Raw genomic sequence first — 15,385 nt, forward strand, 5'->3', positions numbered from 1 at the left:
TGGCAGCATATGCCTCTTGCAAGTGGCATCTAATTTCTCAGAGGTGACTTTATATTGCTTTACAGAGGCTGGCATGCTGATTCAGGAGAGCCTACTGGGAGTCGCACCTGAGCCTGGTGCCTGACTGCAGCAGACAGCTGCCTAGTTAAGGCAAATTTTACAGTTAAATTGTGTTCTGCTTGGGAACTGGAAACTACTGCAGAAGGACAAATGCAAATCAGATTTCAGTTCAGGCCAGGAGCTTGTTAGGAGACAGCCCTGCCACAAAGCCTGAAGCTCCCCAAGTCTGTCTTCAACTATTGTTTTGGGGAAATTTAGGGGCCATTTTCCAAAGGCTTAGGAGAAGGCAGAAACAGCTTTGGTGCAATATGAAGACCATGGGATTTGGGGCATGACTGTGGCATTGTTATTACAGGCACAGGTTTCCTGGTTTCAGGTGCTGGCTTCATCATTTACAGGCTGGATAACCTTGGGAAAGTGACTTCAAGTCTCCAAACCTCAGTTTCCTCATCCGTAAGCTATAAATAATAATACTTACCTAGTTAGGATTAAAAATACATAGATATAAAAATCTTAGCCCAGTGCTTGGCATATAACAAGCCTTCAATCAATGCTAGTAATTTCAGCATTATTATTACTCAGTAATTGCTAGACCTCAGGCAAGTCACTTAACCTCACGATGCTCTTTTCTCCATCTCGTGAGGTAGTTTTGTGTGGATTAAGCAAAAAAAGATACATGAAGTGTTTGGCATAAGATGGGCACTTTGTAGGTGATAGCTATTACTATTACTATTATTATTATTATTACTCTAACTAGCTGGATATCAGCAGGCTTATTTTGCTTAGGACAGTGGGTACCTGCTGGTTAGGACTCCCTGGGGAGCCAAGCACCCAAAGAAGATCAAGAGAAGACAAAGTAAGCGTGAGGTTTAGGAGGAGGTTTTCAAGTCAGATGGATCTGGTTCTGCAGCCAATGACTTGACCTCCCTTGAACTTGGCTCCTTCTCTGTAAAAAGGGGACAGTAATGATAATGGAGTTTATGTAGAGTTGTGGTGAGGATTACTGTGCACGTAGCCCTGGCACATTGCTTGTCTCCGTAAAATGTAGCTGTTGGTATTGAGAATGTGGGGGTTTAATGCAGCATTTTTGGGAGAGGGCTGGAGAGAGGGAGAAAGAGGAGGGAATGAGAGGAAGGTAAGGGGAGAGGGAGAACAGGAGAGAGAGGAGAGAGAGTTCTGCTTAACAACACCTAAAGGAGATCCTAACTTGGAAAAGACAAGCTCTGAGTGTGGGACCGAGACTAAATTTTACTGTTGTTTTGTCCCCTGCATGTATCTCTCATGGTGCCAAGGATTATGACATTATAATGTCTTATACATAGAAGGTGCTCAACAGATATGGATGGAATTAGAGTTTCCCCTAGGCACAGTATAAGTGCTCAATCACTGCTTCAAGGTTCTGAAACTCAAGACTGCGGAGGTATGATGCCCTGCCAAAAAGTCCATGTCTGGGAGGTGTGGAATGCCAGCCCTTCTTTCTCATCCTTTGCTGTGGACCAAGAGGATCTGATGAATCTCCCTGGGGAATAGCTTGATTCTTTACCAAAGAAGATAGGTCAAACTTGGGTGTGGGTCTTTCGTGTGTCAAGCTCATCCAAAGTCCATTTGCAAGGTGTTCCAACGATCCAAAGAGTTACAATCCCAAAGGAGAAAAGCAGCCAAGAAAGCAAGGAGTGAGTCTTACTTAGCGTGGCTCTAGGCAAGCCCACGCCCACCGCCGCAGGCCCCCCAAAGCTCTGTGCATCCGGGACAGATTGCAATGGGAAGGAAGGGCTGTTTGTTTTCCTCCCAGAGCAGGAATTCTCAGAAAATCAATTCTCCCTCATTGACAATGCATACTAAGTGATTGAAAGGCCATTAAACCCATTAATGGGGTGCTCTTTAAATAAAATAAATCCCTGAAAGGGATCTTAGACTTGGCAAAGTCAGTAGAGCTGACAGTGTGCTGGGCCGGCCCAGGGACCGATAAATATACCAGAACAGATATTGGTGAGCGGGAGGGGCATGCGGACTGAGGCAAGGGAATCAGGGACAATGAATAGCGTGGTGCATAAAGGACAAATGTTGCCAGACACGCTTAATGGCTTTTATTTTATTTTTGACAGGATTTACAAAGCGAGTAGATGAAGGGAAGTTTGCGTCTTGATTTCAGTTAAACATTTGGCACTGCATCCCGTCAAATTTCATGCACAAAATTAATTCAAATTGTCTTGGATGGAAGTGTGGTCACGTGGGTTGAAAATTGGCTGGCACACCCTCCCTGAGCAGCAGGAAGAGGAAGGCGGCCCCTGTGGCCAGCCTGGAGGTTAGGCCTTGTTCTAATTCCTGTCCCAAACTGGGGCTACTCATTCTCCAGTCCCCCAACGGTAAAAATAATATTATCAACAACTAACATTACTTGATCACATACAGTGTTCTGGACACTATCTTATTGAGACCCTTTGTTCTTCTAGCCTGTGATATTTCTTTCTTTCTTTTCCATCTTCCCTTTCGGGCAGCTAGTCAGCTGTGTTGACCGCCTCAGGAGACAATGTGATTAGCCGTAGAGAGAGAGAGAGACATGCAAATATTTGGGAGAAGCAAGAAGAGAGAGGGGCTTCCTTCATCAGACTAGAGGCCAGTTTGAGAGCAGCAAGGTGGCTGGAAAGGCCCTTGGGCCTGAGTACAGTGGGCCCTGCTTTTCCAAGCAGACTTGATTCCAGTGCCTCCACATCCCAGAGAGGGAGTCACCTGGGAAACCCTACAGAGACTCCTGCCACCTGCATGGCTCAGAAGCTGAGCAGCCTGGTCCAGATGGCCCACTTGGGTAAGAGTGTAGACCCTCTCAGCAGCAACCTGCGTGGGGAGGACGGACAGGCAGCCACCCGCTGCTCTGTCCCTTCCTTCCTGGAGAAGTGAAGGCTCACAATCAGAAAGTGAGTTGAGTTGTAGGAACATTTTTTCTGGCACACCTAAGATTGTGGAGGCATTAGCTCTGCGATTCCTCACAGATATGCAATAAAATACAGATCAGGAAACTGAGGCACAGAGAGGTAAAGTGGAGGAGCCAGATGGGAACTCAGGCAGGAGCCTGCCTCTGCTGAGATTTTGCCCACCCCAAAGGGCAGTAAGAGCCTCCTGGTTCTATTCCAAGCTGTCCATTTCATCTAAGGGAAGGATCACTAGGTGCAGATGGTGAGTGCAAATATGTTTTTGGAAATAAATAGCCCCTCAGGGGAAGGCAGCAATATTCATGAGGTTCTGTTTCTTTTTATGATGCTTCCATAAAAAGCTGACCTTGTTCATTCATTCATTCTTTTGTTTATCCAGTGAAGATGTATGGGGAGCCTGCTGTGTGTCAGGCCCTGGGCAGACAAGCCCAAGTCAGGAGGTCTCAGCTGCCTGAGGGCTTGGAGCCTAGTGAGGTGCACACACAAACAGGCAAGCTCTTTCAGGGCTGTTTATATATTTTTTAAATGTCTTAAATGTATTTCTCTTCTTGATCCTTCTTTAATAGCATTTAACTTAATTTTTAAATTTATTGAATTCAAAGTTTGATATTTGATTTTTAAAGATACCAACAAACTAGATGAACATATATTTGGTCAATTGAGTTTTGACAGAGGTATGAAGGCAATTCAATTGAGAAAGGGTAGTTTTATTAATACACAGTGCTGAAATAACTGGTCTATTTTTAAAAAAAGAATCTTGACCTTTACCCTACACTGTACATAAAAGTTAATCAAAATGACCTAAATGTAAGAGCTGGAATTATAAATCTTACAGAAAAAAAGATAAAAGAAAACTTTCATGACCTTGTCTTAGATAAAGTTTTCTTAGGACACAGAAAGCACTAATCATTTTTTAAAAAGATAAATTTGATCTGATAAAAATAAAAAGTTTTGATTCCTTGAAAGACTCTATAAGAAAATGGATAGCCAAACAAGATATATATTTACAAAACATATATTTAACAAAAAAAACTTGTATATAGAGTATAAAGAACACTTATAATTTAATAATAAGAAAAACACTCAGTTTTAAAAATGGGAAAAAAATATGAACAGTAACTTCACAAAAGAAAATATGTAAATGGCCAAAAAGCACATGAAAAGTTGTTCAACATCAATGGTCATCAGAGAAATGGAAATTTAAACCACAACAAGATATCATTACATACCCATGAGAATGGCTAAAGTTTAAAAAGACTGACAATACCAAGTGTTGGTGCTAATGTGCAGCAGCTGGAACTCATGCATTGTTGGTGGGGATCCGAAATGGTCCAACTGCTTTGGAAAACAGTTTGGCAATTTCTTATAAAGTTGAATATACTGTCACCATATTACTCAACAAATTCACTAAAATTCTTGGTAGTTAACTGCTGTAGATTGGATGTCCCCTCTGCCCCCAACCTCACTGAGGCTTAATCCCCATTGTAACTGTTGAGGGTGGGAAATCCTATTATGATAATTAAAAGGGGAGGCCTTGAAGAGGTGATTAGATTGTAGGACCGTGCTGTAGTGAATGGATTAATAATGGTGGTCATGGGCATGGTTCTGAGGGCTTTAAAAGGAGAGTGCATGAGCAGTTCTCTCTCTCTCTTTGCTCCTCCATTTTCTGCCATGTGAGACTCCTGCATTGCTGTAAAGCCACCACCAAAGAAAACCCTCACTAGGAGTGTTCCCTGGACTTTGGACTTCCCAGCCTCTGAAACTGTAAACAATACATTTCATTTTCTTACAAATCACCCAGTTCAGGTATTTTGTTATAAGCAACAGAAATGGACTAATACATTAACCAAGAGAAATAAAAACAAATATCCACACAAAAATTTGTACATGAATATTTATAGTAGCTTTACTCATAGTAGTTACAAACTGGAAACCACCCAAATGGGAATCAACTGTTGAGTGGATAAGCAAATTGCAGGATATCCATACAATGGAATATTACTCAGCAATGAAAAGGAAATAACTGCTGATGCATGAATCTCAGGTATGTTACACTGAGTGAAAGGAGCCAGAAATCAAAGACTACATAATATATGAGTTCATTTATATTAACTCATAGAAAAGGCAAAACTAATCTTTAGTGGCAGAAAGCAGAGCAAGAAACCAGGAGTGGTTTCTTGGGGTTAGGGATGGGGGATACTGACTGCAAAAGTGCACAGGGAGACTTTTTGGGGATGGAAATAGTCTTTCTTGATTAGGGTGATAGTTACAGGATGAGCATACACAATTGTCAAAACTCATTGAACTGTCCACTTAAAGTGGAGGCACTCTGTGTGTGATTAGAAAAAAATTAAAGTAAAAAGCAATCAAAATATTTGAATAAATAATAGTATGTGATTTTTATCAAGGGTTCAAAATTTAAAAGCTCATTCCCGAATCAAATTTTCTCATAAAATAAAACAGAAAAGTGTTATACCTAGGAAGAACTGCACATCTTGACCCTGTTCTCACTGTAATCTAAGGCTCTGGAAAACAATGATGCATTCACGGCATAAGGAAGAAAGAGCGGGGGAGGAAGAGCTCCCTTACAGCCCTTGAAGGAATCATTCCCTTCCTACTCACTGAGTTTTTTCCTGCCCACATGCCCAGGAGAGGTAGGAGAACGACCATTTATCTACACAGTACCACAAATTCATAAATACTCAGTTTGCTGTCTCTCTTCTAGAATTTCCACAGTGATGTAGAATGTGAAACAGGCTGGCTTCTCATCAGAGCCAGGAAAAGCGAAAGGGAATTTTCACACTAGCTTAAGAAAAGGTATCTAATGAAGAGTCAATTTATTTGATTATCTGGCGAAATGGCAAAGCGTTTATAAGTAAACATACTACATTTTTCTGCTTTGAGCATTATATTTCGTTGACAAATAGTGTGCATTTTAGAACACAGGCTGCCAACATCAGTTACCAACAAGGCCCTGTAATGGCATTTGGGCACATTCCCCCTCACAAAAAGCTAGATTAAAATGCCTTAGTGCTGTGGGAGGGATGCCCATGTTGTGCCATGGGACACACACAGAAAACAAAACCGTCTCGTGCACCAGTGCTTGCTGCGGGAGGAGTCCTGAAGGCACCAAAGGAGAAAGAATTAACTGTGAAACTAAGCCGTATCATCCTTTCAGAATTTGGTAAGTTGGCAGGGGCGAATTTTTAATTTTGGTTTTCAAAGCAAACTGCCTCTTGCATGACCCATGTTTTAGAGAACAGAGGCAAACACCAAACTGTGTGTCCTATAGGTATCTCAGATTGTGAAACAATAGGTCTGATTCTTACTTTGTAAGTGCCTTAAACAAAGGGTCCCACCTTTACATGGGCTCCTGTCTGGAGGAAGGGGAGCATTCATTGGCAATCTGCATGTGGTTTTGCATGGGACGCCCCTGCTACCAATGGGTCAATATCTGCCTTCACTCCTGCCTTTTGGGGTCCTAGGAAATAGATCCAGAAGATGATGCACAGACAGTGGAATGAAAACATTGCCCCAAATAAATGTTTATTAATATGTTGGGGGGTGTTGTGTGTGGTGGGGGCCAAGGATCTTTGCTGTGGAGGTCTGTTCTTGATCGGATATCCATGTGACAACAGAGGAGCTATTTTTTTCTAAGGGAACAATGAGCAAGGCAGGTCCCAGGTCACCTTTTCTGCCACCTAGATGAGCAGGGCTTCTCCCTGGGACTGTTTTTTTTTTGTACTGTCTTTGAAATATAGACAGTTTCCAAAGATCTATCGTTGGTCTTTATCTCTGCTCTCGACACTTGGCGATCTCCTTTACCCTGTGGCTTCATCTCTCACTTTCATTCATCCACTGTCTGCTCTGGCCTGACACTGAGTCTGTGAAGGTGAATCTAACCCAGGCAGGGCCTTCTGGACGCTCACAATCAATACTGAAGCCACATATGGACCCTGACTGAGTGGCGAGCATATTACAGAGATGTGCTCAGAGTACAAACCACAGTGATGGCATGACAGAGGGCAGAATCCAGGGGGTCAGGGGAATGTTGGGAGAGAGGTGATGATCTTGAAAAATGAATAGTGAGTTGGCTGGAGAGAAAGGAGTTGGGGAGGGAAAGGGTATTCCAGGTTGAAGGACCATTATATGAAAAGGTATCAAATTGCCTTGGGTAATTGCAAATATATTGGCTTAAATTACAATATTGACAGGAAACCCCCATATAACTCTTACTATGTTCAAGACCATGTCCAAACTTTTTAGTGCTCCTATCTGTCAAAGCTCAGCCCAAATGTCACTTCCTCCATGAAGGCTTTCTTGACCTTTCTTCTTGGAAACAATCTTACCTTCCTCTGGACTTTCATAGCATATGACCTGTGAAATTTGTTTCTTTACCTTGTAGGATGGGTAATAAAGTATATGTGATATTCTGGGCTTAGCTACAGGCTGTGAAGGTCTGGATACAGAATCATGCTTCAGCCTTCACAACACCCAACAGGATAACCTGCATATATTTACTACTAAAAAAATTGGCTCCACGAATCAATGAATGAATCAGTAGTACGCTTCAGCTACTATTGTGGTAACTCGGTGTCGCTTTTTTGTTCCCAAAATCACTAATTGAGATTTAGTGTGCATGCCCCCTTTCTGCAGTGTGGGACTTGTTTTAGAGGACAAGGTATACACCTACCGATGTCCACGGTCATTACACATCTTTCCACTTGGCCCAAGGTAACACTGTGAATCCAGCTGCTGTAGCTTCTCTTTCCTACATTTCCCTTCTTTTTAAAAGGCGAAAGGTTTATACGATCTGAAGAGAAACCAGAGTATTTTTTTCCCTTCTTTTTATATCCCCTTTCTGGAAAAGTTCTTTCTTAGAGCTTTCTTGTCCTTCTTCTGGCTTCTATGTTCCCCTTTGATTCCAGGTGACAATGCCTTTCTTGAAATCACCTCACCCCAGGAGGTGAACTCACTGAGTTTTGTCCTGCATATTCAAGCTCCAGGCACACAGTATTTCTATCGCCCCCTCATATCTCGGGACTGAATTCTTTTAAATGCTCCAAGGTTCCCACGTCTGCTCACACTTTCTGTCTTTCCTGGATCTCACCTCCTTCGCTGTTCCCCAGGAGTCTCCTTCCATCTTGGTGACACATTTCTAAATCTCATTATTTCCCCCCGGGAGAACTTTAGCATATATAAAAATCAACTTCTTTTTAAACTTACATGTTGAGCAATCCTAGGTTTTTTTTTTTTTTTTTTTTTTCCATTTCATATATCATGAAAAGCATTTGGCTTAATATCTCACATTGTAAGTAATAGTTGTTTTTGCTCCATTCAGCTCCATGTCTTGGCTCATATTCTCTTATTTCCTTGCAGAAACTCTCCCCTTAAGCTTCTTCAGATAAATCAAAGCCCAGACTTTCATTTCATGGACACCAATACTAATTGAGCACACATTATATGCCAAGCATCAGGAATAATTTGGTGGAGAAAGATGGTGGAGAAGAGTTTGTGTGTATTAGAAAACCCGGATCAGGGAGCAGGGGAGGGTGTGTGTGCTGGGGGAGGTCAGATTTCAGGGAGGTTTCATCCCACAATGACACCTGAGCTCAGTCTTGGAGGAGACGATGGAGATGGCTAGGTGCATGTGATGGGATGGCAGACGGTGGGAGAGACAATGGTGGAAGGAGATAGAGAATATCCCAGGCAGAGTGGAGAGAATGCACCACTGGCCTCACCTATGAAGCCCTTTTTCTTTCTCAGAATTTCTGTTCTGTTGCCTTGGGTGTTTCACTTAATGGACATCTGGTCTCCCTAGCTCTTTTAAAAGTGTCTTTAGAATAAAGATGCTTGTCATTCTTTGGGATTTCTTGAAAGTACTAGAAGGAGCAGGCACTGTTAAGAAGCAAATGCTGGGTAGGTGTTTGAGGAGGGGGAGAAATGTCTGCAGGAGAGGGCTACTTTAAGTGGAGTGGACGGTTTGTCCCCCTGTGTAAAGATAACTGGACTCCTGCCTTGAAATGAAGAGTGAACAGATGATCAATAGCTTCTTGCTTCTGGCCTGGGTGTGGTAACATCCATGCCATTAATATGCTGTTGGGCCCTTTCCACGGACATTTGTTCCCGAAGCCGCACTGCAGCATTTCCGAGCTACTTGGCTTCCTCTTCTCCCGTTTGCACGCCCTGGGGGAGAAAGGACTCTCTCTCTCATTCTCTCTCTCTCTCTGTTTATGAACAAGGTAATGTGTGTCAAATTGCCTTGGCTTAACCAGGCAATTGTGCACCTTTAAAAGGTACGGGGAAATGTTTCTCTGTGGTCAGATTGGCCTGTGATGCACATCTGTTCTCTTGACCAAACTCCAGCAATCTGCCCTTGCTGAGCGGCAGACTCCACAACCTGCTCCTGGCTGGAGTCCCAGGCTGCAGGAGAGTCTCTGTGGGGCCAGCCGGCTGGGTTTCTGGCTGTCCTGAGGCATGGAGGGTGACAGCCAAAGGGCTCAGAATTCATGGGTCCCTGCAGTTTAGGGTATCCCCAGGAAATCTACAGATAGCTCTGCAGGAAGGTGGAGGAAAAGGAGGTGAGAAGTAAGTAAGGAGGATTTGCCTATAAAGCATGCTCACTGCTTTGGGTAAGTCTTTAGTGAAAACTGAAACCATTATCTGCATGGTTTTTCCTTTCAGAAGATGACCCCATGTCAGACTACTCTGGTGGCCACCAGCTCGTCCTCTTCCACTCTCCTGTTTGAGTTTTTTCCACAGTACTTATTGCCCTCTGACATGTTACAGATTTCACATTTTGGTTTTCTGTTCATCTCTCCTCAATTGGAGTCTGTCTGCTGTCGTTCACTGCTAGGTCCCAGTGATAGGCACATAGTCGGTGCTCAGTACAAATGGGCAGAATGAATGGGTGGCTGACAGAAAGTTGAAACTGCATGAGCAGGACATGTAAGATAAAAATCTTAGGAATCTGAAAAGATACAAACAGTGAAGGCTTCCGAGAACAAAAGAGTAGCCTGGACTTGATCTCAGGTTGTAAACAATCACTACTGCAGGAAATAACATAGGAGGGGATGGGACGGAGATGTCACAGCACCAAAATCAACATTCTGGTAGAAGTAATCCACTACCTGTTGCTCCGTTAGGAACGGAGAACATGTACGTGGTGCAGGCATTAGTTAGGAAAAATAGAAAGGAAGAGTTAAACATGAGCATTCATCCATTTTTCATTTAATAAATACTGTTTGTCTGTTCTGTGTGAGTCACTCAAAGGTGGCTATGGAAAACCCCATTTTAATTCATTTGTTTCAGAACTTTCATTACGTGCATTATATGTGTTCTTATGAATATACCACCGTTGCATAATACTTTAAGAGTGTGGGTTTCGAGGCAGACAGGTGTGGGTGTGAACTCCACTCCCTTTTTATACTTGGGTGTGTTACTTCCCTTTTTATACTTGGGTGTGTTACTTCGCTTTTTAAACCTATTAATATTTATGGCTATCATTTTTTAGAGCTTACTGGGTGCTAAATACTTTTCATCCATTATCTCATTTAATCCTTGCAAAGATCTCTCTGATGTGGATAGCGTCATCCCCATTCTACAGATGACGAAACTGAAGCTGAGCCACACCGGAGAACTCACTAGGGACCTTTAGCAAAGGAGAGCAGGGTGAGGATTCCAAGGCAGGCCTGACTCTAAGTCCCCGACTTTAACCACCACACTGTAAGTCTTTCTCATCTGTGAAAAAGAGATCATTTAACACTGCTTCCCAGGGTTTTGCTGAGTCCCGGGTACGAGTGTTTCTGTGAAGTGTGTTATAAACCTAAAGGCCTATAGAGGACCAGTAGCTGTTAGGAGCCCTTAGCCTGTTCTTCTTCCCCAGGGGCTCCACCTTTCTGTAAAGGGAGGGGCAGGGGGAGGTTGGAGGAGGGAAGGGGTGGGGTTAATGCCCCTCCAATGCCCGCTGCCAACCCCACTCCTGCGCAGGCTGGCATGGGAAGTGGTCACGGAGGGTCCAGTGCATGTGGCTTTCCCCTGGGCAGCTTCTCTGTGGGAGCGTTGGTGTCTGAGGCCCTAAGGGACTGGGCCTTGGGTGCAGGTGGCTAAGCAAACAAGGAATCTTCATCCCAGGTTGGATCTTTGACACCCCCCATGTGGGAACGTAGTGGTGGTGGGTCTGGAGGATGTACTGGATTTTGCTCTTCACCACTTGGAGAAGGCTGTGCTTCTCTGCCTCTTCTTGCTGCCTTGACTTGTGTGGGATCGCTGCTGTGTTGGAAAGTGGCCATGGCATCTGGGGTGGGCACCTGTGTGGGCCAGCAGGGGAACAGCAAGAGGCCCAAGGACTGGCTACCGCAGCCCTTCCTTCACCTTTTATCGTAGCAGCTTAGCTGGTTTCTTTCTCATTAGAAATGTGGGGACAGAGCTTAATGCCCCCACCGGCCTCTCGCCTGGTTGATACATTCTTCCCATCTGTCTTCAGCAACTGATCCCTCCAAGCTCTTAAAGCTCAGCCAGAGACTTTGCCTGAACTGTGAGAGAGCCAGGGTGTGAGTAGGTTAAGTGTAGACATCTCTGCTGGCTTCAGCACGGTGGTTTCTGGAATCCAATTGCTTTGGATTTTTTTTTTCTTTTTAACAAACCGACTGAGTTTAGCTTCCTTTCTATAGGATTAATCTCTTACACTTGGCAATTATGTGTATTTAGAAAGTGGGTAGGGTTTGGTTCTCCTTCAATCGAACTAATTTGCCATTTGTAGTTAAGAGCAAAACTCCAGAGACTGCAAGATGCAAAGCAAACTCGTTTTGCCTTTCTTAGAGGTGGACCCTGGGTTTATGATAACCCACCAATTGCAGCTAAATTAGAGCAACTGGCTCATTTATTTTTGGTCATTTGTAGCCATTCTGTCTTTTTTTTCCTGTTGCTTCAGAGAGGGAAGAGAAAGCCACCATTTATAGAATACTCTTTACGTGCTGGGCCCTTTATGTGTATTGTTTAGTTTAATTTAAATCTGAGGCATCTCATAAAGAAGGTATGATAATCTCTACTTCATAGATGGGAAACCCGGCTGAGGAAGTGTCTTGCTGAAGATTGCAGTTAGTGGAGGAGGTGGGATGTGAACTTGGGTTGGGTTGGCCCCAAAGCCTTCCCCTACGCATGCTGCTTCCCAAGCCTCCTAGTTTGGACCAAACTGGGCAAGAAAGGAGGGCTGGAGCAGTGGTTCCAAGACACAGAGTGGTGACCGCATGGCCCCGGGGGTGGGGGGACGGAATACAAGCTTTTTGTTGCTACTTCATGTGGTGAATAATATATTTTTTCCATAGAGTGGATTTGTCTCACTCACCTATATTCTGATATTTCTTCAAAAGGCAGTAATTCTTGAAAGACTGGATTGGACTGCCTGAGTTCCAAACTTCTCCTCTTCACATCACACATTTCTCATTGATAAAACTCAGATAATAATAGTATCTACTCTTAGTTGTTAAGAGTTAAGTGAGGTGTCACCATAATGTCTGTAGCTGCAGAGTAAGGCTCCATAAATGTCAGCTGTTATTATCGGGTGGGAGGGAAAAGGTGAAGTTACAGTTGGTGCACAGGGCTGTGTGGCTTGTGTGAAAATCACCTGTCACCTGTGGCAGGGCAGGGAAAGGCTGCAGCCCCGAGCCAGAGCCGGGTTCTGCTGAGGCCTGTGGCAGACTCTGCTGCTGATGGAATCCCTCGCAGTGCTAGCCTTCTGGCAGCGGATAGGAACAGCTTATCATAGTTTACACACCTTGAAATGAATAAGAGCATTTACATTCCTGAATTTGTGCCATATTATATTATTATAAAACATACTTTTTCTAATAAAAGATACCCTTCCTATTTGGAAAGTGATTACTGGCTTTGAATTTCATAGCTTTTGTTTGTTTTGCTTTTTTAGGGTGTATAACTTGGGAAAAGTATACTCTAAACTCTTTTTTCTTTGCAACACCTCTTCCCGTCTCTTGTGCACTGCCAGCTATCTACTTAGTATTAAATGTGCGCATTCATTTATTTGACAAATATGGAGTCTTATCTTCCTAGGGACATGGACCTGTATCCCGTTGGTTCCTGTGCATAAGGAGGCCAAGTTCTAGTGCAGGGAGCCATCCATCTACATAAATATATATAAATATAAGAAATATGTTGGAGCCAGGAGAGGGAGCATCTATCTGTGTCTGGAGGAAAGGAGGAGAGCAAGGGAGGCTGTGAGATGGAGGAAACGCAGGGACGGGAACGGGAGGCATGTGGCAGTAAGTGGTGTGACAGGGCAGAAGGCAGGTTACCTGTGGGGCAGTGGAAGACAAGCCAGGAAAGGCCAACAGAGTTCAGAGTACAAAGGAACTTCCAGCCACACCAAGGATCAGGGGCTTTATTATGTATATACTAAGAAAAATTTCTGGGGGTTTAAGGGAGTAGCAGCACCAGATTTCCGTGGCAGAAGGAAAGGGGCTGAGGCTAGAGGTGGGCGGACCAGTTAGTAGCAATAATAGCTCACGCTTCAGCTCAGTTAATCCTCAGATCTACCCTACGAGGTGGCTACTACTATCATCCCCACTTCACGATGAAGAAACTGAAATACAAAGAAGAAACTATCCCAAGGTCACACAACTACCAAAGGGAGCTACTTGATTTGAACCCTATCAGCATGCTTCCAGAGTCTGGAGGTATAAACACTAGGCAATAGCATCTTTCTAGAAATCTATCGACTAAGAAACTATAATAATAGTCCTCATGAAAAATGATGAATATCCAAACCATTTGTGTAGCACTGGGGAGGCAGAATAGGGGAAAATTATGCTCTGTAGCAGAGATTGCTAGATGTCCACCCAATACCCATTGTCCCTCTCCTAGAACTCCTGATTTGTATCTAGCACCCAACCACCTAGAATATAGACTATATTTCCCAGCTATCCCTGCAGCTGTCATGGCTGTGAGGCAAAGTTCCAGCAAGTGAGATATGTTGAAGTGTTGCATGACAGCTTCTGGAAATGTTCCTAATGATGACGCATGCCCTTTGCCTCTTTCTTCTTTACCCCTTTCTCCATCCTGCTGCGTAGACTGTAGATGTGGTGGCCACCGTCTTCGATCATGACAGCAGGGGTTACTCCCTGGATGGAGCCTGGATACCTGAGACTTTGTGGAGCTGAGCTGCCGCACCAGCCTGAACTATGTCCTCTGGGATTTTCCCTGACAGACAAACTTTTATTTTGCTTAGCACAATGTTATTTTTGGTCTCTGTTACTTTCAGCCAAATCTAATTCTAATTAATATATCCCCCTGCTTCCTAGAGGAAAACAAAATTTATAAATGTTGGAAATACAGATATGATAAAATAGAATTATCAAAGTAGATGAAGTCAACTCTGCAAGTGGTGAAACACAAAAATCATGGTTCGACTTATTTTGCCACAGTTTAAAAAATTTCGAGTTTTTTTATCAGTAGTAAATAAAAACAAAAAGAAAGCTACATTCAATGGAAGAGTGCCAGCATTTCACTGTGATAGGGCCACACACATCCCTACCACCTCCAGAAAGAAAATGACACGTGTGGTGGATTTGATTATTGTTCCAAATTCCTCACCCTTTCCCTGTAATAGGATTATACATCCACAGCCTTTCCCTCATGACATTGGTGGTGAGACCTGGTAGAGAAGGCAGAACATACATCCTCTCACCATCAACATTAGATTTGCCCATGAGACTTGCTTGGTCGATAGGATATTGCTCATGTAATACATGAATGCTCCTTTTAAGTCAATAGAAAGATTTGAAGATATCAACCTGGAAGGGCTATGTCCCAAAATCATTTCATTGATCCTTTTTTTTTTTTTTGGTAGCAGCTTTATTGAGATATAATTCAAAGCCATACAATTCACCCATTTAAGGTATACAGACCTATGGTTCTTTGTATGGTCACAGAATTGTGCAGCCATCACCACAATCAATTTTAGAATATTTTCATCACCCCAAAAAAGAAACCCTCTACCTTTTAGCAATTACCTCCCACTCACCAACTCCCCACCTCTCTTTCTAGTCCTAGGCAGTGACTCATCTATTTTCTATTTCTGTAGATTTGCCTGTTCTGGACAGTTCATGTAAGTGGAATCATACAATATGCAATCTTTTGTGACAATCTTCTTTTCATTTAGCATAATGTTTTCAAGGTTCATGCATGTTGTAGAATGTATCAGTTCTTTATTCCTTTTTACTGCCAAAAAATATTCCATTGTATGGATACACTATATTTTATGCATCCATTCATCTGCTGATAAACTCAATTGTACTTTTGACATAGCCATGGAAACATGCAGAAGGAAGGAGAGAGGTGCACTGTACTAACAACTTTATAGGACAAATAACTTTATTGCA

Source organism: Cynocephalus volans, chromosome 6 (genome assembly GCF_027409185.1).
Source record: "Cynocephalus volans isolate mCynVol1 chromosome 6, mCynVol1.pri, whole genome shotgun sequence".
In the NCBI taxonomy this organism is placed as follows: domain Eukaryota; kingdom Metazoa; phylum Chordata; class Mammalia; order Dermoptera; family Cynocephalidae; genus Cynocephalus; species Cynocephalus volans.